The 26,897-nt window shown below is 37.5% G+C and overlaps 1 long non-coding RNA gene across 1 annotated transcript; it reads right to left on the bottom strand.

The window, feature by feature from the left end:
- Positions 1-1,606: 1,606 nt before the first annotated feature.
- On the bottom strand, positions 1,607-24,547 carry LOC120305518. Its single transcript, XR_005556065.1, has 3 exons — positions 24,423-24,547; positions 22,892-23,004; positions 1,607-1,816 (listed from the first exon to the last, which is right to left on the bottom strand). It is a non-coding gene; the product is annotated as an uncharacterized LOC120305518 (long non-coding RNA).
- Between the last annotated feature and the right edge of the window lie 2,350 nt (positions 24,548-26,897).

The following is a 26,897-nucleotide window of genomic DNA, read 5'->3' as shown; positions in this document are numbered from 1 at the left end:
CTGATGCACCATTTGAATACTATTGGCACTGACAAAATCACTATCATTCAATTGCAAAGGGAAGCTTTACTTGAAACAGTTTACATCCTGCAAGGATACCTTTAACGCTATCAAGCAATATCTCTCTATCTCAGATCCTTGGGAAGGAAATCCACTCTAAACAGTTGGCTGACTGTGCAACCAATCATAATAATAAGCATGAAAGTTGACTGGGTAACTTTGGGACAGTCACTCTCTCTCAGTCAATTCCCCTCACAGGGCTGTTGGTATGGGACAAATAGCAGGAGGAAGGCATACTAATATGTTCGTTGCCTTGAGTTGTTGATAAAAATAATAAAGGTGGGATATAATCAGCAGCCATTGATTATAAAGCAGCCACATCTTTTTCAGGCTCTTGTAGAAGTCTAGAAAAAATGGATAACCCTAATGATTAATCTTAGCTACTGTACACATGATCAGACTTGGTTTTAAGCATTTTTTCCACATTATTTTCAAAGCATGAACATCACTATGGTGTGGTATTGTTTTCATTAAATTATTATTTGTTATTTATTATCATTTTATTATTTTATTTTCACTAAAACTCAGGTCTCTTTTGTAAATGTATGAATGAACTAAAATGAAACTAGTGTTCTGGGGATTAATATATTTATTCCAATTTTTTGGCTTTCCTGTTATTACTGAATTCATAATACTAAATCAATTTATTTGGGAACATGCTAATCCAGTGTGTACTCGTTGTGATAAAATGTGCTTGCTAAATGATAGAAATAGACACAATGTATTTAATTTAGCTTCCTTAACTAAAGATATTGTTTGTGCATAGAATGTGTGGCTATATATGTATGTAAGAAAATATATAAGTAGATATGCACACAATGTGTCTTATTAAAGAGTAGGTGGAAAATAACTAGATTCAGTTTGTTTTTTCTGTATTGTTTCTCCTTCTAACAGACTCCCTAAATAATACCACTTTATTATGAACCTTCCCTATTTGCAAAAACATATCTACAATGAATCCACTTTTGACAAGTAAGCAAAATAGTTCCAGCCATTTTGTTTAGAGGATTTTCAATATTTTGTGACATTTGCAAAGATCTATGTTTCTTTCAGAATAAATGCACAGAATACGAACAATGAATACATTCTTTAGGAAAAAAATCTAAGCAGTCCAATTTCTGTACTATCACCTACCAACATATTTGTTATGCTTAGGATAATGAGGAGTTTTTTTCCCCAGCCAAAGAGAAAACTGTGTTAATGTAATTTCATGAGCAAAACCTAAGAACACTGTAAATTACTCTGCTTAATGGACTTTGGAATTTATTTAGCTATCCATTTGAAAGCTTCATTGCTTCAAGAGGATAGCAACTCAGAGGGTTTATTCCTGAAGACATGAATACCCAAATGCATAGTTTAAAAAGTTTTGTTTACAATTTTTAATCGGCATGAAATATGTTTTAAAAAATGTCCTTCAGAACAAGGAATCCGTTACAGTAATGTGGACTTATTCTGAAAAACTGCCCCTATACACAGCTTAGCCAGCTTCCACAACTCTAGTCTACCATCCCAAAAGTGGTTATGGGAAACCTCTATAGGATTATGATTGTAGAGGGTATTAAAATTTAATTAGTTAAATTAAATTAAAAATTCAAAAGTGCAAATAATGCTTTGATGATGTTATTGGTGAATGGGCTGTTCTGCAGTTCCAGAAATTAGTAAAAAAAAGTTCAAACATACATCAAAATTCCAATGTTCTTGCTGGTTCTTCTAAACCTTGTTGAGAAGGTAAAGTTGTTTGTCTTCTGAATAGATTCTAAACAGGATTGGATTCAAGCATGAATGAGAAAAACTCAAATTAGTAGTAGCAGTAGTATAACTTAAAAGAATATGAATAAATAAGTATATAAAACATGTAAGAAAGAATAGAAATATAGTACAAGTGGATAAGCCACAAATCTAAAGTACATAAAATACTAGTATGTTCAAGTACTTCATTAAAGATGTAGGATATTATACAATGTTTCATATTCTTTCTCTAAACAAAATAGAAACATACTGAATTTTAAGCTAAATTTACTTGTTTAACACAGTATAAATCATTGATAAAACTCTAAGCAATAACCAAAAGGAACATATTAAGTCAATACTAGAATTTATAGATTAAATTAAGATAATTCAATGGATAAGAAAACTCATTTGTGGATGTGACATAAACCCATACATAACATTGTAGTCCAAGGATGGTTTTTTAATTAGAATTAAATTCTACAACATTTTTATTTTTGAAGTAGGAAATAATTCTGAAATTCAAAACCTACTCCCGCAATTTAGTTAGCCATTCTTTTGAAAAAGGAATAAAATATATTTTCCACTAAAAGCTCATATAGAATTGTCACATCCATTAACATATACAATCCTAATTCAGTATAATTTGAAAAGGTACAGTACATAGTTTAGTGAAATGGAATAAAAATATTTCAGATTGTAATAGAAATACAATTTTCAAAATTTCTTCCTTTTTATTATGAATTTTTCTGACAGTATTGTTGGATTTTACTACCAATACATCCGAAAGAATGATATGACTTGTTTGTTGCATATTCAGAATTTGGGTAAAGAAATAGGCTGGAATAATACCAATTCTCCTTAAGTATAACGTTCAGAGTAAACTTGATATTTTTCTCCCATTGAAATTCCCAGACTTGCATCTCTAATGACTATATTCAAATTTGTTATCCATTTATTCATATATTCTGAACATATATTTTCAGTTTCTCAATAACACAGATATTTAGTACTGCTATATTTAATATATTTTCAAAATCAGACTAATCTCCCAGCATTTCTGTAATTCTTTTATTATTTTTATTAATTTATTAAATTTGTTTGCATAAGAATTGCATCTTTCAGATAATCAAAGAGCTTAATTAAAAGATAAGAAGTTATGACTTTCTTGTAGAAGATATACTACTTGAAGGAGAATATCTGAATACTACCATCACCCAAAAGTAACAACCATTTATTGAAAATGACAATGGCTATCTGAAAAGATTCTGATAACCAGCAATTTTAAATGTCAGATTCCCTGGCATAATATATATTGTCATCTTTTTCAATATATTTATTTTTAAATTAAATTTAGTTATAAAGCATAATGAAATAATGTAGTTTTATTAATTGTGATTTATTTTTAAAAAAATAATAGAAATACTACTTGTTGGTTTCCTGCTGTTAACAATAACAAATATGAAATCATAATGAAAATTCATATAAACAGGATTACACTGAAATAAACGTAGTGGAATCTGCCGAAAGTTTTGGACTGAGGCCTTTCATTTTTTAAGAACAGTGGATGTTCAGACATTATGGGGTGAAAAGTATCTTCTCACATGTCCTCCCATGTATCCTGTCTTGAAATCCATAATACCATTTTATGGGGAAGCTGATATGGCATAATTTAGAGAGAGAGTTTTTGATATATGGCTTGTTTAATGCATCTTTACTTAAAACCTAAAAGCCTTCACTGCTATCATCTTGTGTTCTTACATTTAGTCATATTGAAAGCATTTAGGGGAGAAAGGGAGAGAGAGAGAGCACATTCTGGTGCAATAGAGATGTAGATGAGATAATGGTCAACCAGATAATACCATGGGGAGAAATTGTCCCTATCTCTGAAACACAGCAACTTAGTGATTTTTTTTCCTTATTGCCAGCAGTAATTTTAACAATTGCAGCTCAGATGAGATCCCTTCTGAGTAATTTTTCAGTTTGCAATCTCCATGCTTGCCCAGATGCTTCTGTCTTTACAGAAGTATCACAAGCTTAATTGAACAGTAGCTAAACTCTAACAGCAAGTCAAAAAGCAAGGTAGTCAATTGGCCACAGATGTTGCTGTGCACTTGCTTCAAGAGATTCTATTCTCTCATTTGAAGAGTGACATTTGTAGACTGGGATGGGATTTGTTCTATTAATTTCCCCCATGCTTTGTTCTCCCTTGAGTATTTATTTATTTGCACCTTGTTATCCTCTATTGGATTTCCTACAACTCAGCATCAATGTTTGTTCTGCATTACTAAGCCACAAATCATCTGTGTGTGTCATCACTCAAACCTCAGAGGCACAAGCGTCTTCACATTCATTGATGCATCGTTACTGGCAAAGCAGGACAAAAGCATGTCGGAATCAACTGCATCCATATCAAATGTCTCAGCATGCAGTATTGGGGGGTCAAGCTGAATTAACACAAATTGAATAAGAATGCCCTTTGTTAGACTTTGGCATACACTGCTGTCCTATTTATCAAAGTAAACACATACAAGAGATCAGTATTCCAAAATATGTAAACATCAGGAAACCATCTAATTTGCAATTCCCTAGTTCATAAACTGGATAATCTGCTCTTTTCTCTATCATACCATCAGTGCACTTCAGCATGTATATATTTCGATTCATATTTTTCCCACTATGACAAGCAAGCATAAGGGTGGGCAATCTCATGTCTGTGGACACGGATGTTCTCATAAACATGTTCTCCTGGGAACTATTCTGATTATCTGCTCTTTTGGATTTTACCTTTTTTAGTTATTTCAATTTTTTAAAATGAAAACAAGTACAGTGGTATCTCAGTGCTCATCTTTAATTGGTTCCAGGAGGCATGATGAGTACCAAAAATGATGGGTATCAAACATTTTTTTCCCATAAGGAATAATGTAGCGAGTCACAATGCAGTTGACACTGACAAGTTCTAGCCTGTGCCTCAAGTACCAAACAAACGATGAATACTGGGACAAAAGTTTTGCGTCAAAAAGAGTTGAGTACCAAATTTGATGAGTTTCAAAGCAGCTGCGCACCAAGGTACTACTCTATGATGTAAAATAAAATGCATCATATTTATTTAAAGGAATGCCTTCAACCCTCATGTAGACCTATAGGCATTAATAAAAAAGATGAAAATAGTGGTTGCTTAACCCAAAAGCTTTGTTTGAAAATGTGCCAAATTGTGCAGAAAAAACAAAGTTGTTGCCTCAGTATCATATTTTAAGCTCAAATCAAAGAATGTTCAATGAGGAGTAAGTATCTCTATGTTAATGGGAACACTCTCCAGTGAGTGTATACTGTATTAAGAGCTTAACTCAGAAACAGAGATGAGATGAGCTGGAAAGAAATTATACCAAGCTGCTATCTAATGTTCTTGTACAGCTCAGCCTTGTGAAATAGTGGAAATAATCCTGCTTTCTTAAATATTATGATCCTGTAAAGTCAATGAAAACCATTAAGATAAACCATATGAAAATGGAAAACCATATGAACATGTATCAAAGATAGCTACTATATAGAAGGTAATATTGCTTCTCTCTTGCTGAATGTCCAGGAAATTAGTTTTGCCACCCAGCTGAAGACAGCCAGTGTGGTTAAGTGGTGAAGGCATCAAGTTAGACATTGGAAGATCATGAATTCTTATTCCGCCCATTGGCATGAAGCCAGTTGGGTGACCTTGGGCCAGTTACTTTCTGTCAGTCATCAAAAGGGGCAAACCAGACTTCCAGTTTTGCATGGTAGTGACCTGTCGTGACTTGCGGATTCTCTGTACCCCCGCGGCTAATTTTGCCCTGCCTGGGGACCCTAAATGGGGTGAAGTCACCCCAGAGAAGTGACGAAGAAAGGAGGGTGCTCCAGCGATTCTGGAATGACAGCAGTCATTCCGTTCGACTTGGGGAAAGCCTTCTAACCCAACAGGAGAAAGGCTGGCCATATTGCATCGACCAGCTACTAGCAACTGAAGTCCAAAAGCACTAACCAGCACAGCTGTGAACAGCGTGCTTAAAACTGGGTGAGGAATTCAATCTTCTCTTTTCTATTCTACATTTAATCCCCAAGAAATAAAATACCTACAAAAGGGAAGGAAGGGGATTTCTGCCCCACCCTTATACTAATGGAAGCAGCAAGTTAATCTTTTTATGGAGGATCAAAATATATGGAAGTGAAATAAATATAAAACCTGAAATTTAAAACTTAAATCTAGATAAATCTAAAATAGTTTGAATGGTTAAGACTCTCATTTCAAAGATAATTGTTCATTTTGGAAATTGAAAAACAAATAGTTGTTGACACCTAGTGGTGGATGAAGACTATGATAGCTATGACTTTAATATAAGACTTGGCAAAACCTGGGAAAGCTAATCTGTGCTTGTGACCTTCAAAGTTTTAAACAACAAAGAACAGCTGTGACAAAAAAAGAAAATAATCTGGGCTGTAGACAAAGAGAAAATTATAAATTTCAGGAAAAAAATCTTTTTTGAACTATTTGGATTACAAATATCTATTTAATTGGGACTCTAAAGCTATTTGCAGAGAAAAGAAAGGAAGAGAAAAACTCAAATAAAGTGATTTATGCTTTTTTAAAAAGTCAATAAAATATATTACAAAAGGGGCAAACCACTTCTGAAAATCTTGCCAAGATTTTCAAAAATAATAACTGTGAGAGGGAACTTGGAATCCTAGTAGAACAATCACTTAAATATAAACCAGCAGTGTGTACAGCAGCCAAAAAGGCTAATACAATCCTTGGTTGTATAAATAGAGGCGTACAATCAAAATCATGTGAAGGATCAGTACTGCTTTATAAAGCCTTAGTAAGGCCACACCTGGAAAACTGCATCCAATTTTGGTCACCACGTTACACTACATTGAGACTTTGGAAAAAAAAGTGCAAAGAGCAACTCAGATGATCAAAGGCTGGAGACTAAAACATATGAAGAATGGTTGCAGAATTTGGTTTTGGCTAGTCTAGAGAAAAGAAGGACTGGGGGACATGATAGCAGTATTCCAGTATCTGAGAGGGGTCAACCTATTTTCCAAAGCACCAGAGGGCAGGACAAGAACCAATGAATGGAAACTAATCAAGGAGAGAAGCAACCTAGAATTAAGGAGAAACTTCTTAACAGTGAGGACAATTAGTCAGTGGAACAGCTTGCCATTAGAAGTTCTGGGTGCTTCATCACTGGAGGTTTTTAAGAAGAGACTGGACGTTGATTCCAAAAGATGATCAAGATCTCACTTTGCCCAAGAACTATAGGCCTATATCTCTCTTAAATGTGGATTATAAAATTTTTGTAAAAATTATAGCTAATAGGTTTATGGGGGTCTTGCAGCAGCTTATACATAAGGATCAATCGGGTTTTATAACTGGAAGATATATGAAAAATAATGTTAGACAAATTATTAACTTATTAGAATATTTAGATAAAAACAACCAAGTCTCTGCAGGGCTGATATTTTTGGATGCTGAAAAAGCCTTTGACCAATTGAATTGGCAGTTTATGTTATGTTTAATCAAGGAGATGAATTTTGGACAAAATATATTACAAGCTTTATCTAACATATATCAAAAACAGACTGCTCAACTTATTGTTAATGGGGGTTTGTCAGAGGTTTTCACAATAGAAAAAGGTACAAGACAGGGATGTTCATTATCTCCGTTATTATTTGTTTTAACATTGGAAATTTTGTTGATTAAAATTCGGGAGTCTCAAGAAATAAAAGGAATAGAGATTAATAAAAACGAATATAAGTTAAGAGCTTTTGCAGATGACTTGGTTGTTACTTTGTCTCAACCTACTAACTCGGTAGTAAAATTATTACAATTGATTCATCAATATGGGTGTGTTTCGGGTTTTAAAATTAATAATAATAAGACTAAAATATTACCCAAAAATATGACTAATTGCGATAAACAGACCTTGGTTAACTTAACAGACTTTGAAGTTATTGATAAGGTAAAATACTTGGGGGTCATATTATCTGCTTCTAATGTAAAATTGTATAAAAACAATTATGAAAAGTTGTGGATTGGGGTACAGAAGGATTTAAAGAATTGGAATAACTTACAGTTATCTCTTATGGATAGAATTGCAGTTATCAAAATGAATGTTCTACCAAAATTTCTTTTTTTGTTTCAAATGTTACCTATCTTAAAGAATGAACTTAATTTAAATGAATGGCAGAAAGGTATTAACAAATTTATCTGGGCAGGGAAAAAACCAAGGGTAAAACTTAAAATTATGCAAGATTTTCGTCAGAGAGGTGGACTCAAGGTACCAAATTTGAAACTATATTATGATGCTGTGGTCCTAACATTGATTAGTGATTGGATGAACTTAACAAATGTAGAAATACTCCATTTGGAGGGCTGGGATTTACTTTTTGGATGGCATGCCTATTTAATTTTTAATAAAAAAGTGGATCGGGTTTTTAAATATCATATTATAAGGATTTCTTTGCTTAGGGTGTGGAGGAAATATTGTAAAAGTGATTTTAAAATACCATTATGGGCTATACCTTGGCATGCGATAGAGAGGATAAAGAGGAGTTAAGATGGATACGGTTTCCTATATACAACTACTTAGATGGGATGGTCAAAATTGGCAGTTAAAATCTTTGGAAGATTTAGTACATGAAAACATTACTTACTCATGGTTTCAATATAGACAAATAGTGGATAGATGGAAGACGGATCGTAATATGGGTTGGCTTAGAGAAGATGAAAATCTTTTTAAACAAGTAAGGGATCAAAGACCAACTCATATTAAGAGGGTTTATGGGGTTTTAGTGGAAATGGATTCAGAATCTGAATTAATCAAAGATTGTTTGATTAAATGGGCACAAAATATTGGTGAACCAATCCCATTGGATACTTGGGAACTTATCTGGGTGAGGAATGTTAAATTTACACAAGCGCAGAACTTAAGAGAGAATTTTTATAAAATGTTTTATAGATGGCACCTTGATCCACAAAAAATGTCTATTATGTACCCTGATCTACAGCCTAAATGTTGGAGATGTGGTTGTTTGGACGCTACTTATTATCATATTTGGTGGCCGTGTAAAAATATAAAAGCTTTCTGGATTAAGATATGGTGGAATATTCAAAGAATCTTCAGAAGGAGGGTAAAATTTACCCCGCAATTATTTTTATTAGGTATTGTTACTGATTGTGATGCTAAGGAAGTTATATTGATGTTAAATTTGATTACAGCCGCAAGGCTGTTAGTAGGACAATATTGGAAGAAGGAATCTTTGCCTACTTTACAAGAGTGGTTTTATAAAGTTTCTTACTTGGCGGAAATGGCAAAGATTTCGGCTTTCTTAAAGGAGCAATCTCAAGAGAAATTTTTTGTTGTATGGGAAAAATGGATAAATTTTATACAATATAATTTGGATATGGAAAAATATCATTTAGCTTTTTCATAACTTGTATAGATTGTTTTTTCTTTTCTTTTTCCCTTCTTTTGTTTTCTCCCTTCTTTTTTTTCTTTTATTTTTTTATCTTTCTTTCTTTTTCTTTTTCTTTCTCTCTCTCTTTCCTCTCTTTTTTCCTTCTTTTTTAAGTATTTTTCTTTTTAATGCTTATGTCACATATATCTTATTATTAATTATTCTATAAGTTGTAAAAATTTGTTTAGGTTTTTAAAAATTTTAAATAAGCCTATATTCAGTTCTGGGAAGTTCGGGGAGGGGGGAGGGAGGGGTGGGTTTGGGAGGGATTGGGTGAGGGTTGATTTGTTTTTGGTTGTTCATTTGTAAAACTTTTAAAAAATTTTCAATTAAAAAAAAAAAGAGAGGGTGGATGCAGCTTGGGGGGAATGAGCAAGTGGCACCTATGGTTATGGTTATGATTATGAACTTATTTTATTTTGTAAAGTGAATTTTGTTGTATATGTTGGATAAATGGAAAATAAAAACATTTTTATTAAAAAAAAAAGAAGAGACTGGACGGTCACTTGTCTGAAATGGTAAAAGGTCTCCTTCTTGAGCAGGTGGTTGGACTAGAAGAACTCGAAGGTCCCTTCCAGCTCTATTCTGATTGAAGAAAGAAAGAAAGAAAGAAAGAAAGAAAGAAAGAAAGAAAGAAAGAAAGAAAGAAAGAAAGAAAGAAGGGACTGATCCAGGCAATCACCAGGAGTCAATATGGACTTAAAGGGACCAATTTAAAAAAAAATCATAAAAATGAAGGATTATGTAACCTGTGTTCTATGAGTAAAGAAATTTGTTGTCTGCATTGTTCACAGACATCAATATGCAAGAATAGTCTCTCCCAGTTTCATCCGGAAAAAAATGGCAGCACCAGGGACTACAAAGTGAGAGAATCACATTCTTTGTCAACGCTGCTAACATTGGATGTCTTGCTTTGACAACTGATGAAAATGCAGCCATTTTCTCTTCTCCTTTTCTATACTTTCTCTTGCTTTTAGAAATCAGGTGCAGCAGGGAGGGGGGTTGGAATGAAAGCTCAGCTAGCCATAATGATAACACTGCCATGGGAACCCAAGGACAAGCTGATAACATTGTGGCAAGCTGTGGAGCTGGAAGAAAGCCCATGCTTTTAACTAATTGGGGAATGTGATTTATGACAGTTTATTCGGAGTGGGAATTGTACTTTATTACTTTGTATCTGGGGGGAAGGGAATTTAGTTTTTGGGTTCAACTATGTAGTGTCAATACTTTGTTTCCTGAATAAAATGTTCTTTCAGGAAGAATTTTCCCTGGAAGTTCTTTTATTGGGTTTTATCTATCACAGCGGTTCTCAACCTGTGGGTCACGAACCCTTTGGGGGTCAAACTCCCCTTTCACAGGAGTCGCCTAAGACCATCAGAAAACACATATTTCCGATGGTCTTAGGAACCGAGACACCTCTCCGCATCCGTCTCCACATGGACTCCTCCACCATTTGCACACACACACACACACACACACACACACACACACACACACAGAGAGAGAGAGAGAGAGAGAGAGAGAGAGAGAGAGAGAGGCACTTTCACTTCCCTTCTCTCTCTCAGGCAGACTTACCTCCTGCAGGGCTCCTGAGTGGCCCTGCACTCAGGTGCCTCATCCCCTGGGAGAAGCGCATCCAGGGCCTCGTGGCCTTGGAGCCACCTGGGGAAGCCCCAGGATCCCTGCTGGGAGCAGCCTCCTGGAGGCTCCACTGAGCGAGCCAGCCCTCCCACAAGCCACGGCCCAAAGGAGACCAGCCCCTCTGATCCCCAGCAAGCCCGACTATTGGACCCTCTGGCCGGGAAGGCATGCCGGAGTCCAGGCTGCCAGGAAGAAGGAGATTCAGCAAAGGTAGGAGAGGAGAGCTGCCTCCTGGGGCCCAGTGCTGGCGGTGGCTTCCTTGCCATCCTCTTCCTCCTCCCCTTCTTCCTCCTACTGCCCCCAAGGTGGCTCGGGTGGGCGCCGGGGCATGAGGAGTGCCTGGGGAAAGCAGCCGGGCTGGTGAAGGGGCTGGAGGGCCGCACAGCACCAGCCCCCACCACAGCTCCATGAGATGGATGGAGGGCGAGGCTGGGCAGTGCGGGGACAGCAGGGATGGTGGCAGTGGTTTTCTCACTCTTCTCCTCTCCTTCTTCTTCCTACTGCTCCTAAAGCAGCTCGGGCAGGCACCGGGAGGAAGAGGGGTGCCTGGGGGGAGCAGCTGGGTGGCAGAGGTGTCATGGCACCATCCCCCACCATGGCTCCATCAGATGGGCGGAGGGCGAGGCCGGGCAGCACGGGGGCGGCGGGGATGGCAGCAGCAGTTTTCTCACCTTTCTCCTCTCCTTTTTCCTCCTGCTGCTCCCAAAGCGGCTTGGGCAGGCGCCAGGAGGAAGAGGGGTTCCTGGGGGGAGAGCAGCCAGGCTGGCAGAGGGGCTGGCAGGCCATGTGGCACCAGCCCCCACTGTGGCTCCATCGGATGGGCAGAGGGTGAGGCCGGGCAGCACGGGAGTGGCGGGGATGGTGGCAGCAGTTTTCTAGCCCTTCTATTCTCCTTCTTCCTCCTGCTGCCCCCAAAGCGGCTCGGGCAGGTGCTGGGAGGAAGAAGGGTGTCTGGAGGGGAGCAGCCGGGCTGGCAGAGGGGCTGGTGGGCTGCACCAGCCCCCACTACAGCTCCATAGATGGATGGAGGATGAAGCTGGGCAGTGTGGAGGTGGCTGGAACCCCTGATGATGCAGCAGTGGCCACCACTGCCACCACAGCTGCTGCCTTCCGTCCTGCTCCCCCTCCCTGCCTGTTCAGCTGAGGACGTGGCAGAGGCCGGGCTGGGGGCAGCAGGGGCCCCCAACGATGCTGCCATAAGAGAGAGAGAGAGAAAGAGAGGAAAAAGAGAGAAACAGAGGAAAAGAGAGGAAAGAGAGAGAGAAAGAGAAAGAGAGGGGAAAGAGAGAGATAGAAAAAGGGAGAAAACAGAAAGAGAGAGAGAGAGAGAGAGAGAAAGAGAAAGAGAAACGGGGAAAGGAAAGAGAAAAGAGGAGAGAGAGAAGAGAGAGAGGAAAGAGAAAGAGAAGAGAGAGAGGAAAGAAAGAGAAAAAGAGGAAAGAGAGAAAGAGAAGAAAGAGAAAGAGGAAAGAGAAAGAGAGGAAAGAAAGAAACAGGAAAAGAGAGGAAAGAGAGAAAGAGAAAGAGGGAGGAAAGAGATAGAGAAGAGAGAGAGGAAAGAGAAAGAGAAAGAGAGGAAACAAAGAGAAAAATAGAGAGGAAAGAGAGAAAGAGGGAGAGGAATGGCGCTTCTCCAACCAGGCTGGGCGGAGCCGGCGGAGTGATCTTCCTACCCCCCCTCCCCAGCCAGCTGGATGGGGGATTGGGGGTCACCACAACATGAGGAACTATATTAAAGGGCCACGGCATTAGGAAGGTTGAGAACCACTGATCTATCAGAACCATTACAGCATTATTGTCTCTTAGGCTGCCTAGAAAGAGCCAAATTAACACCAGTAAGAATCATGATGTACTGAGACAAGTTTGGAGGACAAACTTCATATTCAAAAAGATGAGGAGGACACAGTTAGGACTTCAAAACAAGCTATTAGTCTCAAACATGATCAGTGTTTCTTTATTTAATTTAAATCCCTACAAATGATTTATCTCATTTTTTAACTACATGTTTATTTTGAAAATACAACTTTTTATGCCCTGAAGCCACTTTATTCATTAATTCTTCAGAATACATGTCCCTTTTCATTGTTTTAATTTTCAGAGCTGCTCATTTGCATTTCATTTCCTACAACAGTACAGTTGAAAAATGTTTTTGTAAATATTAATAGAAAAATTATAATAATGCAAAGAAGAAATTTTTAAAGTAATAATTATATTTACCCATAATGGAAGATAGATAATTATAAATAGGAAGTAGACTAAAGGTAGAAATCATATTCCTTAGGAATATGGTATCTGTAAGGAATATATTACAAAGGTATAAAATGTATCTATTGTTTAACATGAATTCTACCAAAAACCTACTTAACTATTAGAAGTGTGAAAAATCAGCAATGCTACCCTTTACTTGCTATATCTGAATAATGCCATTGAGATATAGTTGTAAAAATAGCATGCTGCATGACAAAAGTGATATAGAATGTGTATGCCATCCAAGTCTTCCAATATTTATTATTGCCAGATGGCACATAATAAAACAGGAAAGATTGTACTGCCTCTCTGGAAGGACTGATAACAATACATAATCACATGCTTCAGCTAGGAGAAGATAAACCAAAATATACAGTTAAATGGGGTTTCTTAATATGATATAAATGTGATATTATTCTCTGTGAGGAAAGAAGGAAGGAAGAAAGGAAGGAAGGAAGGAAGGAAGGAAGGAAGGAAGGAAGGAAGGAAGGAAGGAAGGAAGGAAGGAAGAAAGGAAGGAAGGAATTTTAATCTTGGATCAAACAGAAATGTAGAATCAAAATTGAGGAAATAATATAGGGTAATCCATAACTGAATATTTGACAGTATTCAAATAGTTTTGACACCTCAAATACATTTAACCTGTGCCATGTATTCATATACAGGTGACAATTTTGTAATTTCTACAAATAGATTTGATAGACAATCAGTAATATTGACTACCTCTGCCCTTCCTTCCATTTTTTTTGTAAAAGCAATTATGTAAATTGATCAGAATAATTTATGGAATGATCACTGAAGTCATATATGATCCACTGTATCATAAATGAAGCCATATATGATCACTTCTAGAAACCCTGTTTAAGCATTTTAATCAATAGGAATGCTATCAAATCTCTATCAGAGTCAAGGATAATACATTGAACTACGGTACACATATAAAAAGTTAAATAAATAAATGGTAGTAGACCTTTACTATAGAGCCTAGGACAGGGGTAGGCAACCCAAAACACTCAAAGAGCCACTTGGACTGGTTTCCCACCAAAAACAAAACACCGGGAGCCGCAAAACCCTTTTGATATCTAAAATGAAGATAACACTGCATATATCCTTTTTTACCTTTATTATAGGTGTGTGTGTGTGTATATATATATATATATATGTATATGTATATATACACATTAAAAATAAAAGTAAAAATATGACTCTTGGGAATATCCATACTATTAAAACAATGATCACCAAGAGAATGCTTTAAGAGAATAAAATTACATACACACAAAGGTAAAAAAAGGATATATGCAGTGTTATCTTCATTTTAGATGTCAAAAGGATCTCTCTCTGTCTCTCTCTCTCCCTCCCTCTCTATCTGCCCTTGGTCTGCCACTCCTCTTCCCCCACTCTCTTTCTTTCTCTCTCTCTTTCCTCTCTCTCTCTCTCTCCCCCTCCCTCCCTCCCTCCCTCCCTCTATCTCTCTCTCTCTCTCTCTCTCTTTCTTTCTCCCCCCCCCCTCCTATCTGCTGCTCACCTGGCAAGCTTCAAGCTGTTGTCCAACATGCTCAGGGGTAGGCAACCTCGTCTCTTTTATGACTCATGGACTTCAACTCCCAGAATTCCTGAGTCAGCCTAAGCTCTCTCCTGCCCTTCCTGCTTCCTGCTTCCTGCAGAGACGCAGCAAAGGGAGGAGCTCCACCCAGTAAGCTTTTCAGCTCCTCGGAGAACACTGTGAGTGCGCTCTTTTACACACATACACACACACACACACACACAAAACACATACACAGAGAGAGAGAGAGAGAGAGAGAGAGAGAGAGAGAGAGAGAGAGAGAGAGAGAGAGAGGGAAGCAGGGAAGCGCAATTGCCTCTCTCTGTCTCTGTCTCTCTCTGCAAAGGCAGAGGAGGCTGGGAGCCACAGGGGAAGGCTCAAAGAGCCGCATGCAGCTCCAGAGCCGCAGGTTGCCGACCTGTGGCCTAGGACAACTCGCCGCCACCACCTTGTGCAGCCACCTTGCCATGGCCACCATTTTGTCGCAGGACACCTTGCCCTGGCCAGCTTGCCATGGGGACAACTCACCATGATCCTGGGCCTTCTGCTATAGTTTCCAAAGTTTGCCTGGCTTAAAAGAAAAAAAAGTTCTGCCAGCCCACACTCCTTCTCCAAAGGGTTCCTTGCCTTGCTTAGCCCCCTCTGCTGGCTAAAAAGCCATCGTTCTGTGCACAAACATGCAAGACAGAATGAGAGCGAAAGAGACAGAGACAGAGACAGAGAAAGACATCATTCCGAGCTTGGGGACTTTTATTTGCATGTGAGCTGGTAAGCTACCAATCACACCCAGGCTTGGGGAGAAAGACCTCTCCTTCAGCATGTTGCGCTGCAGCCTGATGGCTCCTGGGCTGGGAGAGGGGTAAACTGGGATGGTGATAGGGCATCTTGCTCCCAACAGCCATCGCCATAAAGGCTCTTCCCACTGAAGCCTCAATCCCAGAACAATAATTCCCTTTAGCTCACCTTTTGCCATCGGGAGCGAGTCGCCCTGTCACTGGATATATGGGAGTACATGTGAGAAGACACGTTTCACCCCATAATGTCTGAACATCCACTGTTCTTTAAAAATCCTGCAAATATCTTCTTAAAAAAATCAGTTTTGAAAATCCAAAGGTTCATTTAAAATTATAAAATAACTACTGTCAAAAACATCAGTTAGGAGAGTAGAGAAGCACACAACAATCATTTCCATAAAAGAGAACCCTTATTTGATGTTGCACACACAGTAAAAGACTGAATGAACCACAGAGCATGATAAACCTGCACCCATGGCATCACTGGAACCATATCAAAAGAGAATTTTTTTAGGTAATTTTTTCCCTGGGATTCACTAATTGTTTACCCTCCCTTATACTGATTATACTGAACATACTGAATATGTTCTGCCTATGGATTTTTATTTACCTAACTGGTTCCCCAAAATTCAGTTAGGGATTAAGATACTTCAGGAATGTACATCTTGCTCATAAAGTACTCTGTAGCAATACAAATTTATTTAGTTCTAAATATACAAGGAATACAATGCACCAATGCATAAATCCAGATTCCTATGATCTTTCACAGGATTCTACAATCATAATGATTTTTAAATGACTGAGCTGAAATTTGAGTACTTGACTTCCTTCTTTTGCAATTGACAGCCAAGATTTTTTTGTGTGGGGGGAGAGAATATATGATATTGTGAGTTCCTTAGTTCCTTCCATGGGTTCTCTAGCCACCCTTCCCCTCTGGTGGCTTGGTCTAACTCTACATTGAGTTAGTTATGAGACCACTCTTCCCAGTGGTCTCTACACATCCTGCAGATGCAGGTGCTATCAGCCAAGACCTGTTGGCTGGCAGGGCCCCATAGGATAACTTTTTCTGCTATGGCATTCACTTTCTGGAACATTATATCTGCAGAGCTTAGGATGCCCCCCATCCCAGCTGGCTTTCTGCAGAAAACTGAAGACCTGGTTCTCTGCCTGAGCTTGGAGCTACTTTCCTAGCGGTCTTGAGTGCTGCTTTCTGATTCACTGGCTGCTGGATGTTAGATTTCTTGTTCATTTTATATTTCTATTTGTAGATGTTTTTGTGAGCTGCCCTGAGTCATGTATTGAGATGGGCAGCTGTATAAATCAAGTAATTAAATAACTCTTTTCATATCCTATTCAGTACAGTCATTGGTGATTGATATGATGGCAATGTATTGTAAGGTACAGCTCAAAAGCTACCAGGATCTAATAACTGTTAATATCAAGTGTTGATATGTTATTAAACGATGTGCATTAGAAACTAATCCAATTATCTCAATGTTTTGCCTCCATTTGTGGAGTCTGATTAAGAACAAAATAGTAAGTGGTATGCAAATCTACTCAGCATTTACCATTCATCAGTCAGTTCTGTTTCAGTTTAGTCTACTGCAATATTTTATACAAAGCCTAAGCTTTTCATCAACCCTGTGACTTTGGCCATCTCTTTCTGCAAAATGTTTGCCCACAATAGGAATAAAATTGTACAGTAGGTTGATTGCCATGTTTCTTTGCAGTTCTTTTTCCTTTGCTGTTTTCTGACATAATATAATCAGGTTCCAATTTAATCAATTTTGTGTATATAGGCCTTCAAAAAAAGCAATAACACCTTATTCTCTCACACCTAGATTAGGATCTCTAGGGAATACAACCTAGGCATCCATGTGAAGGCTTTTTTTCCTTGGTGTTGTGGTTTTCCCATTTCTCATAACACAACAATAAGTCAATCCTTTTATGACAGATAAAGTAGACAGTTTAGAAGGCTAGCCACAATAAAAAAAAGAGATGGAGAATAAAATTCTTGTCTTTTCTAGTTTTCCTGTGTAATTCATAACATATACATTTTCATCTGAGTTATCCTTCTTGCTTCATTGTCACCTGAATCATAAATGGAGGACAGGTCAATAACATTTTGAAATGATTTAAAATGTTTTTTATTTTATTTTATTAATCTGAGGGCATCCTGGAAGAAATATGCACCAAGCAAATTAAAACACAAGAGTCTCTTCACTCATTGTTGAGCACTTTAAAATACTAATACTATAATAATCACGAGTCAAACTTTGGAAGTCAAAACTCCAGAACTGAATTTGAATTTTCTAGTCTTTAACTTTATCATCTCTATGTGTAGATTGATATGACAGGTTAGATCTATTCCTATACTGGCCTATTTGTGTGATGCCTTTACACATTTTAAGGTGCTTTGCGGTCTACACTGTTTGTACCCAGTGATCTCCATCAAGACACAGAGAAGGAAGACAAGACGTTGTTACTCACTTCATGTGTGGACCTCCTAATTTTCCCAGTTTTAAGTTCTCCTGCTAATGGCCAATCTCAGACGAGTTGCAAATGAGGACTTTTGACTCTGCCACAGGAAAACCAAGTTTCAAAGTGTAGTAGATGATATAGTCAAAGACAATTACATTCTTCTTAAAGGCATCACATAAATAGGCTAATATTTGTACATCTTAAATTATTGATTCAGAGGCTAGAACTTCTTTAAACCTTGTTGGTCATAACTAATCCTTTGAGCTTACTTACAATATTGGGAATAGTACTGAAATGTGTATAAAGTAAGAGAACAGAGAAGGTGAAGAAAGTAAGGCAACAGTTCTTGTTGTTGTGAGTTCCTAGTTGAAAACACATACATTTATATGCCTTACCCAAAGCATGACTGCCATTCATGTCTTTTAAATATATTTGCAAACTCGAAAGGTCTTCTGATGATCTTTCCTTCACAAAAGAGATCTCCACTTCTTGGGTTTATTGTCATGGCAATTTATATTATAGCCTGCTACCTGTTTCACTAAAACTCAGCTTGACAATTGAACATCGTCTAGGCCACCATCAGTCTCCCAACTATAAAATACATAGATTATTTCAGATTGCCATTTCTAAACATTCACGTCACAGTTTATAATTATTAACTATAAAATGATACTCCAAAGAATATTCCTTATTAAATAATCTGCAGAAATTAGATCTACCTACATAAAAAGTAATGAATTGTTAAATACAACTTATCTTGAAAAATGTGTAAATGCTATTACTCTAACTGATCATATTAATACCTATAAGGAACAGTAATCCTATTACTGGGAAGATTAGTAACTGCATGGGATAGTTGGTTTTATGAGCTATGTTTTATTTAAAAATTTAGTTGCTGATTTCCATAGAATAATGTTGAAATAAATCAGCATATATGCCCTTACTTCAACTTATCATCACCACGTTTAATTTGTGAAGTGCTTTATGCTCTTTTTTATACTTTTCTCTGGATAATCTACTTATAAAAATCACTTGAACCCAGGTCCCTTTGAACTACATTGACATCTGATGCTTTGGCTTTTTTGGCCGTTGCAGCACACTGCTGACTCATACTTGTTAAAGCTCAGTCTGAAACAAGGCCATAGAATGACACCCATCTTTGAGGCAACGCATCTGTTTCATAAACTTCTTTGAATTTGTTTGCCATCTGACAGTTGCAGGTGGATAGGTTCCTATTCATTTATGCTTTATATTGCAGTCCTTTATCCAAAAAGGCCATCCTATTCTGTTGTAATTGAAAAAAGCTTACCGTATATGCCAGCGTATAAGGCGACCCGGCGTATAAGACGACCTCCGTCTTTGGCGCCGAGTCGCATGCCTAGAACATCATCTTATACGCCAGAAACTACCAGTATTTCCAGCATATAAGACGATTCAGCGTATAAGACGACCCCTGTCTTCGGCGCCGATTTTAACCCTTGCGAAAGTCGTCTTATACGCCAGCATCTACGGTATATGTAGCTCCAAAGGAATGTTTTGATTTGACAAATAAGATATCATCCAATAATTCTACAGGATTCCACAGGATAACCCAAGCCCTGCCCTCTTGTGGGCTAGAGTTACAGAACAGAGCTTGGAGATCTTCTAGCCCAATACCTTGTTCAAGCAGGAGACTTTGTACTATTTTGTCCAATCTCTTCTTAAAAACCTCCAGTGATGAAGCATCCACAACTTCTGAAATCAAACCATTCCACTGGTTAATAGTTCTCACCACTAAGATGTTTCTCCTTAATTCAAAGTTGTTTCTCTCCTTGATTAGTTTCCATCCATTGTTTCTTGTCTTGCCTTCTGGTGCTCTGGAAAATAAGTTGACCCCCTCTTCTTTGTGGCAGCCCTTCAAATACTAGAACACTGCTATCATGTCACCCATAGTCCTACTTTTCTCTAGACTAGATTAGCCCAAATACTGCAATCGTTCTTCGTGTGTTTTAGTCTCCAGGCCCTTAATCATCTTAGTTGTTCTTCTCTGCACTTTTTCCAAATTCTCAACAATGTGGTGACCAAATGTGGTGACCAACACTGGATGTAGTATTCCAGGTGTGGCCTTACTAAGGTTTTATAAAGTGGTATTAATACTTCGTATGGTCTTGACTCCATGCCTCTGTTTGTGCAACTAAGGATTACATTAGCTTTAATTCATTAATTCATGTTTTAATGCATTAATTCATGGTACTATTACAGTGCTAATCATATTCAGCTTTATATCACTTTCTTAGACTGTTGATGCTGCTGAGGTCCAATTCCAATGTCTGAAGGTCTACTCTAGACAGAACAGGTTTAATTTGAATCCTAGTAATATGGAATTACTATTTGTCAATTCAGATTCCATGGCACCAACAAAGCAGTACCTCTGTATCAGGAAGCAAAGCCCCCAAGGAACAGGATCTGTGACTTGGGAGTCCACCTGGATTCACAGTTCCTGATTGAAGATGGTTTGAAACCATGACTAAAGAAAAGCCTTTATACTGTTTTTAATTTATTTATTTTTTAAAGTTTTTAAACATATTCTTTAAATCACCATTCACAGTCAGATCCAAGAAGGAGCATCCATAATGTATCCCAAATAACTAATTCTTCATCTGTATTTCTATTATGAAATGAACAAATTTATATTGTAGTTGATCATAATTATAAGGCTCCTTTTACTAATGCTTCACATGTTTAAGGATGGAGTTCATTTTTTAAAAATAACAGAACTTCCTATTTGCAAATAGCCTAGAAAAGTTTTCATTGTTAGAAACAGAAATATATACCCTGTTCACATGGAACTTTGGAATTTCAATAAGTGAAGGAAACTCTGCTAGCAAGAAGAAGATTATATTAATACTAAGAACTTTTTAAAAATGGGCACTGCTTGAATCTCAATGAATCTAAACTGTTCCCACTTATTATTAAACTAACACTGGAAGAAAGCCCCAAAAGGTTTGTAAGCATCTAGTCCAATAGGACTCAATTTGGAGAAGATGGTCTATTTCAGGCTATTAAGGATAGAGTAGGCCAAAACATGGTAGAAGACTGATAACTTCCTGAATAGATTCTTGCTGTTTTCTTGGCAACAATATGCAAATGGTTTGCCACTGACTTCACCTGTGATGGTTCTTGACTTTGTAATTTAGCCTCAGACTTTGAAGTGTTCCAGCACAAACAAGATCTGATAGCTTCCTTAGATATGGTGAAATAGATGCTGCTAGTTTATGAAATAAAGAATGAATAGGGGAACGATAATATTGCAATGCACACAGTGTATTTATTTATATATTCAAGTTGCATGCTGCCAAATCCTTCAAGGTCCTGAGAGCTTATATAAAGAACAGCATCCACTGAAAAATACTAAAACATCTACAGTGAAACTCCCAAATCCCTCCTACTGCAAAAGAATGAGCAAACAAAAATCCACTTGAATAATAATTGCAGTGACAATCATTCTCCAAAGAGCATCTAGAAAACCTGTTTTCATGAGTTTCCAGAAAGCTATAATATGAGGACCCTATATCAACTTTGGGAGAACTGTTCCATAGGGCTGGTACCATTATTGAAAAGTCCAGTAGATGAGGAGTAGTTGAAAGACTATCTTTCAAAAATCATGGGAATATTGACCTGAACAGGAATGCACTACCAAAAAGATATTCTCATATAAGCACCTGGCCAAAATTCTGTTACCGATCTTGAAAGAGACAAAGGAAGGTGTCTTTTCTGTGTCTACCTAAAGAAATTTGACACCATGAGAGATAAACTATGAACCCTGATTTAGTATCTAATCTAAAATTTGGATAAATGCATGAAAATAGGTTTGGAAAAAAATTGGGAGTGTAGATATTACACTTGTATGTTAGTGGGATCCCGGTGAGGAAGTAGACAAAAAAGCTCTCTATAAATTAAATAGAGATAGTTTATATTGGAATGCCATTTGTGATAGTGGTTCTGAGATATAAGTATACTAACCTGGGGAAGGTTGTAAACTTTACTGAGGCAAACTGCATCAACAGCTTATCTGATGACACAGACATTCAGCTTACTACTTAGTGGTCAGAAAAACCTGGTAAGCAAGAATGGAGCCATCTTTGCCAGTGGCTAGCATCGGCTTTTCCAACATCGATACTGAGACCCCTCTTGGGAGAGTTTCAGGGTTTTTATAGAATATAAAGTGTTTTTTTTTTTTTGTTCAAAGTTGTCAACTTTAAAATGCCAGTTTTGGGAGTTCACAGATCTTAAGGTTGGCAAATTTGAAAAACACCCGATCTAAAGCCTCATGCTACGTGTGGTATTAATGATATGCATACCACTGTTAGGATGTTTATATATCCTTTCAATGCCAGGAGATAAATTCTGGCAAGTAACTAGAGCCCAGTACTGATAACAGAATTCCCACCCCGACACTGTACTGTGTTAGAAAGAGATAAGCCTGTTGTGTGTTTGGAGGGGACACAGCAGGTGGGAGATTTAAAGAGCAAATTCAAAATAATGAAACTGGCATAAAATTGAGGCACAAAGAGATATAACAGTCTCGTGCCATTGTCATCCTCTGCAAAATACACAGATCAACTGGCATTTCCAATATACAAATACTCCAACTTACCATAATGCTTATTATTTACGTAATAAGATGAGGATTTTCACCACCACCACCACCACCACCAAATCAATACTCATAAATCAAGAGCATCTTCCTATATTTACAGACAAAACTAGAAGAAGCTGCTGAGAGCAAAGCAACAGGTATGAGAGACAAATGATTAGAAACTTCACTGCTGGAAAATCTTTAAAAATTAACCTTGTTTGACACAGTCTCTTAAATTGTTGTTTGTTTGTTGTCTTTTTTTTCCTTCCCTGATTTTCTTCCCCTTACCTTATTGCCATCCTGTTTTATCCCCGTCCCCAGCACAAATATGCATATTTCACTGCAGAGATCCATACAACGCATTCCTGATTTCCATCTTATCCTTCTTCTCTTTGCTGTGTCTAGTAGAAAAAAAGAAGGCATGTGCATTTGCATATCAAAGCCATATGTATGCAAGAAAGAGAAAAGCTGCCATAAGCAAATGAAAGAGCAATTGCTTTTATAAATAGTGTGCCTTATTGTACGGGCAATTGATCTGAATAAGTAGTTATTATTATTTTTTTCATCTGATCCTGCCTTGCTTTGGAGCACGGCTTCTGGCAGATATATACATATAAACATAGAATAACAGATTTGGAAGGGACTTTGAAGATTTCTAGTCCAATCCCATTACACCATTTCAGACAAATGGTTGTTCAGTCTCTTCTTTAAAACCTCCAGTGTTGGAGCATTCACAGCTTTGGAGGCAGGTTGTTCCACTGGTTAATTGTTCTAATAGTCAGGAAATTTCTCTTTAATTCTAGGGTGCTTCTTTCTTTGATTAGTTTCTATTCATTGCCTCTTGTCTTGCCATAGATACATGTCTATCTATACATAGATATGTCACATGGATGAGAAAACTCCCGGCTTGGTTTCAACTGCACTTGGCCATCCTTGGTTCACAAGTAGGGACAGCTGGAAATTACACAGGGGTTGTTCTTGATTTATCACTTTTCCATCAATTTCCTGTGGTAGAACACATCTGAAATTTGGGGTTGATGTTCTTTGGGGTTAACCTTGCATATCAACGAAATCTACACAATAGACGGAGGAAAAATTTCACAAACTAAGATTAAAAAAAAATATTAATCAGCTGAAGCAGGAAGGTTCCTGTGTACAGGTAGTCCTTGACTTACAACCACAATTGAGCCCAAAATTTCTGTTGCTAAGTGAGACAGTTGTTAAGTGAATTTTGACCCATTTTACAACTTGTCACAATTGTTAAGTGAATCACCGCTGTTGTTAAGTTGGTAACAGGGTTATTAAGTGAATCTGACTTGCCCATTGAATTTGCTTGTCAGAAGGTAGCAAAAGAGGATCACATGACCCCGGAACACTGCAACCGTCATAAATATGAGTCATTTGCCAAGTGTCTGAATTTTGATCATGTGACCATGGAGACGCTGCAATGGTCGTGTGAAAAACAGTCATCAGTCACTTTTTTCAGTGCCATTGTAACTATGAAAGGTCACTAAATGAACTGTAGTAAGTCGAGGATTGCCTGCACTTATGTAAGCCCTATGCTTAAAGTTCTGCTGGATGTATGAAACTGGAATGTCAGTGCTTTCCTGGCTAATTGGTAGCGAATGTAGCTCAGCGGCTCTTTTATGATGAAATTCTTCACTCTGTATTCAGTTCAGGTCAGCATTTTAAAGGATAGTTCATCCCTGATCAGAAGCCTGAGACAGCTGGGTTTAATCATGCCCTTATAAAAGCTTTCCAGCTCATCCTTTAAAAGCAAGAACAGGTCCCATTATCAAATGCAAGGGGCTTATCATACCAGAGGATTTCCATCTCAATCCTTCTGTTGATGGCAACCTTTTTCATAAACTCTTTCAGCGTTGTCTCTCCCAAAGTAGAATTACAAAGGAAAGGGAAAGTCTGGAGAAGTGCAGATTGCTCTTGAGTCTGGGTCAATCGCAGTGCCTGTGTTTTAAAAAAGGGACCCACAACACAGTTACGTATAAACATTTTAAATATATGAATTGGCTTCAAATAAAAGCCTATTTTTAAACTTGACAGGGATTGTTTGCTACTCTTTTTAAGTAATATAATTTTAAAAGAACATAGGCAATTGGCTTTTATATTCTCTTTGCTGAAAAGTTCTGGCAGGTATTTATATACAATGTTAAAACTACAGAGGTTTTTTTTTTCCTGAGCAATTTTTCCCCCCAAAATGGAATCTATCACATTCTATTTCTTGGTTCAAAGGAGGAAGAGGAGGAGGAGGAGGAGGAGGAGGAGGAGGAGGAGGAGGAGGAGGAGGAGGAGGAGGAGGAGGAGGAGGAGGAGGAGGAGGCAGAAGATACAACTGCAGATCGTTGGATGATGCATACAATCCACTTGGAAAAGTTGCATACAAAAATACATATATTCTGGAGATTGGGAAAGAAAATAGAACTTTATGAACACTACACACAAAAATGGCATAGGTTAGTAATTGTCGCATGAAAATAGAAGTTTATATAAATATGCATTATTAGAAAAAGCTGTTAAGAAGGCATGTTTTACCATTTTGGGGGGAATGTGCCCTCGATTTTTTCTGTAATATTTTTATGTTACTGATTTAATACATTTTGCCCTACTGAGAGTTAAAATGAATGTTTTATTTTGTAAGTTTCCATAACTCTGGAGAACCATAACACTGAAGATGGATAGTTGAATGAAAAATGAAATGTTGACATAAATAGGACTGAGACTGATCCACTCTAATGCTAGACAATGAGAGTACTCATAAAAATAAACAAATAAATGGAATGCTTGACATTGGCAATAGAAATAAAAAGAGATTAGTGTGGCTGCTGAACTACTATAATAGGAAGTCCTAAATTTTCAGGGATAAATTATTAACAGTAAAGGTCAACAATAGAAAATAAAAATAAAGGTGCCTGTTATATAATAGTCTAAAGCTGCAGAATTCATCTAATCCTAAATGAAATTCCATGTATGTGTTCTTCTCAAAGCCTATTCACAAGAAATACATAGAAAAGCAAAAATAAAAATAATATATGTGTTTCTATCTGCTTTCATTTTGCAGTATATACTTCTCTTGGGACTCTTGCTCTTTACAACTGTCAGTTACCCCGAGATTTCAAACTTGTTTTCAGAACTCATTCTTTCTATAAATCTTTGATACTACTTCCATAAAAATTACTGAGCTAGATACTAATGTAACACATGATCTGCTCATCGCCTTCTTTTCATGTCTCAATTACTTATACCTTCTCTCATAGCTGGTTCGCCATCAGAATGTGTTTATGATATTGTTGAAGATTGTGTTGAAGGAGTTTTCTGCAGCCAAATCTTGCTAAATTTAAATATCTTCCTGTGAGATTTTAAACCTTCTCACTCCTTTTCTCCCCAGATATACTGGATAGTTGGAGTTTGAGAACAATCCTCTCCCTGTAACAATGGGCATATAATTATCATTAATGTCCCAAAGGTGCTTTTTCATGTCATCATGACCTGAATGACTGACAGTCTCCATAAACATATCATTAATGTCACTCTACAAAGGGGTGTCAAACTGCCGGCCCATGGGCTGGTTTCATCATACTGAAGCCACACCCACCCCATTGCTGGCAATGGCAAAACCGGCCCGATACGTTGCGCAACATCACATGACGTCACGAGTTTGATATGTCTGCTCTACAATAAGAGCAACTCATTCCTCACCCACCATTTCCACACAGTCTATAAGTTCTGTTGGGACCAGTTCCTGCTCAATGTGGCTCTTCTCAGCAGTTAATCTAGATTTTGTCTGACCAGGTTAAACTCAGGTTGAAGAATCTTGAAGTCTTCTCTATCTGCCTCTCTCAACTGGAGATGATTGATGTTCTCTCAAGAATACAGAAGTCTTATTATATTAAATAAGAGGGGTTACTATTTATCTGTATTGATTCCATATCATTGATCAAGTAATCCATGATCCAAGAGACAGGCAGATTTGAGCATCTGTATCTGGTATTGGAAACCTGACATGGGATTAGTTTGGGAGTTATCCATCTTATTCCCTAGCAATCTTCTTATTGTGCTGACAGAGATAGTCTAAACTGATAGTTATTAAATTCATGGTAAATATCCAAATACACTCCTGAAGAATTGATAAACATTTGTGGCTACACCAAGAACATAATGAGCCCATCTCAGAAAACTAAAGGTCAGAAATAGCCTACATATGAAATATTTTTTCATGAAAAAAGGAAAATGAGCAAGGTTGAAAATTTGCAACCCAAAAATTGAACTCAAGTCGAAA

The sequence above is a fragment of the Crotalus tigris genome, unplaced genomic scaffold, assembly GCF_016545835.1.
Source record: "Crotalus tigris isolate CLP2741 ecotype Arizona unplaced genomic scaffold, ASM1654583v1 scf7180000017680.1116333, whole genome shotgun sequence".
Lineage (NCBI taxonomy): Eukaryota > Metazoa > Chordata > Lepidosauria > Squamata > Viperidae > Crotalus > Crotalus tigris.
The sequence above is the reverse complement of the archived record's forward strand: the minus strand, read 5'-3'. Positions and strand labels throughout refer to the sequence as shown.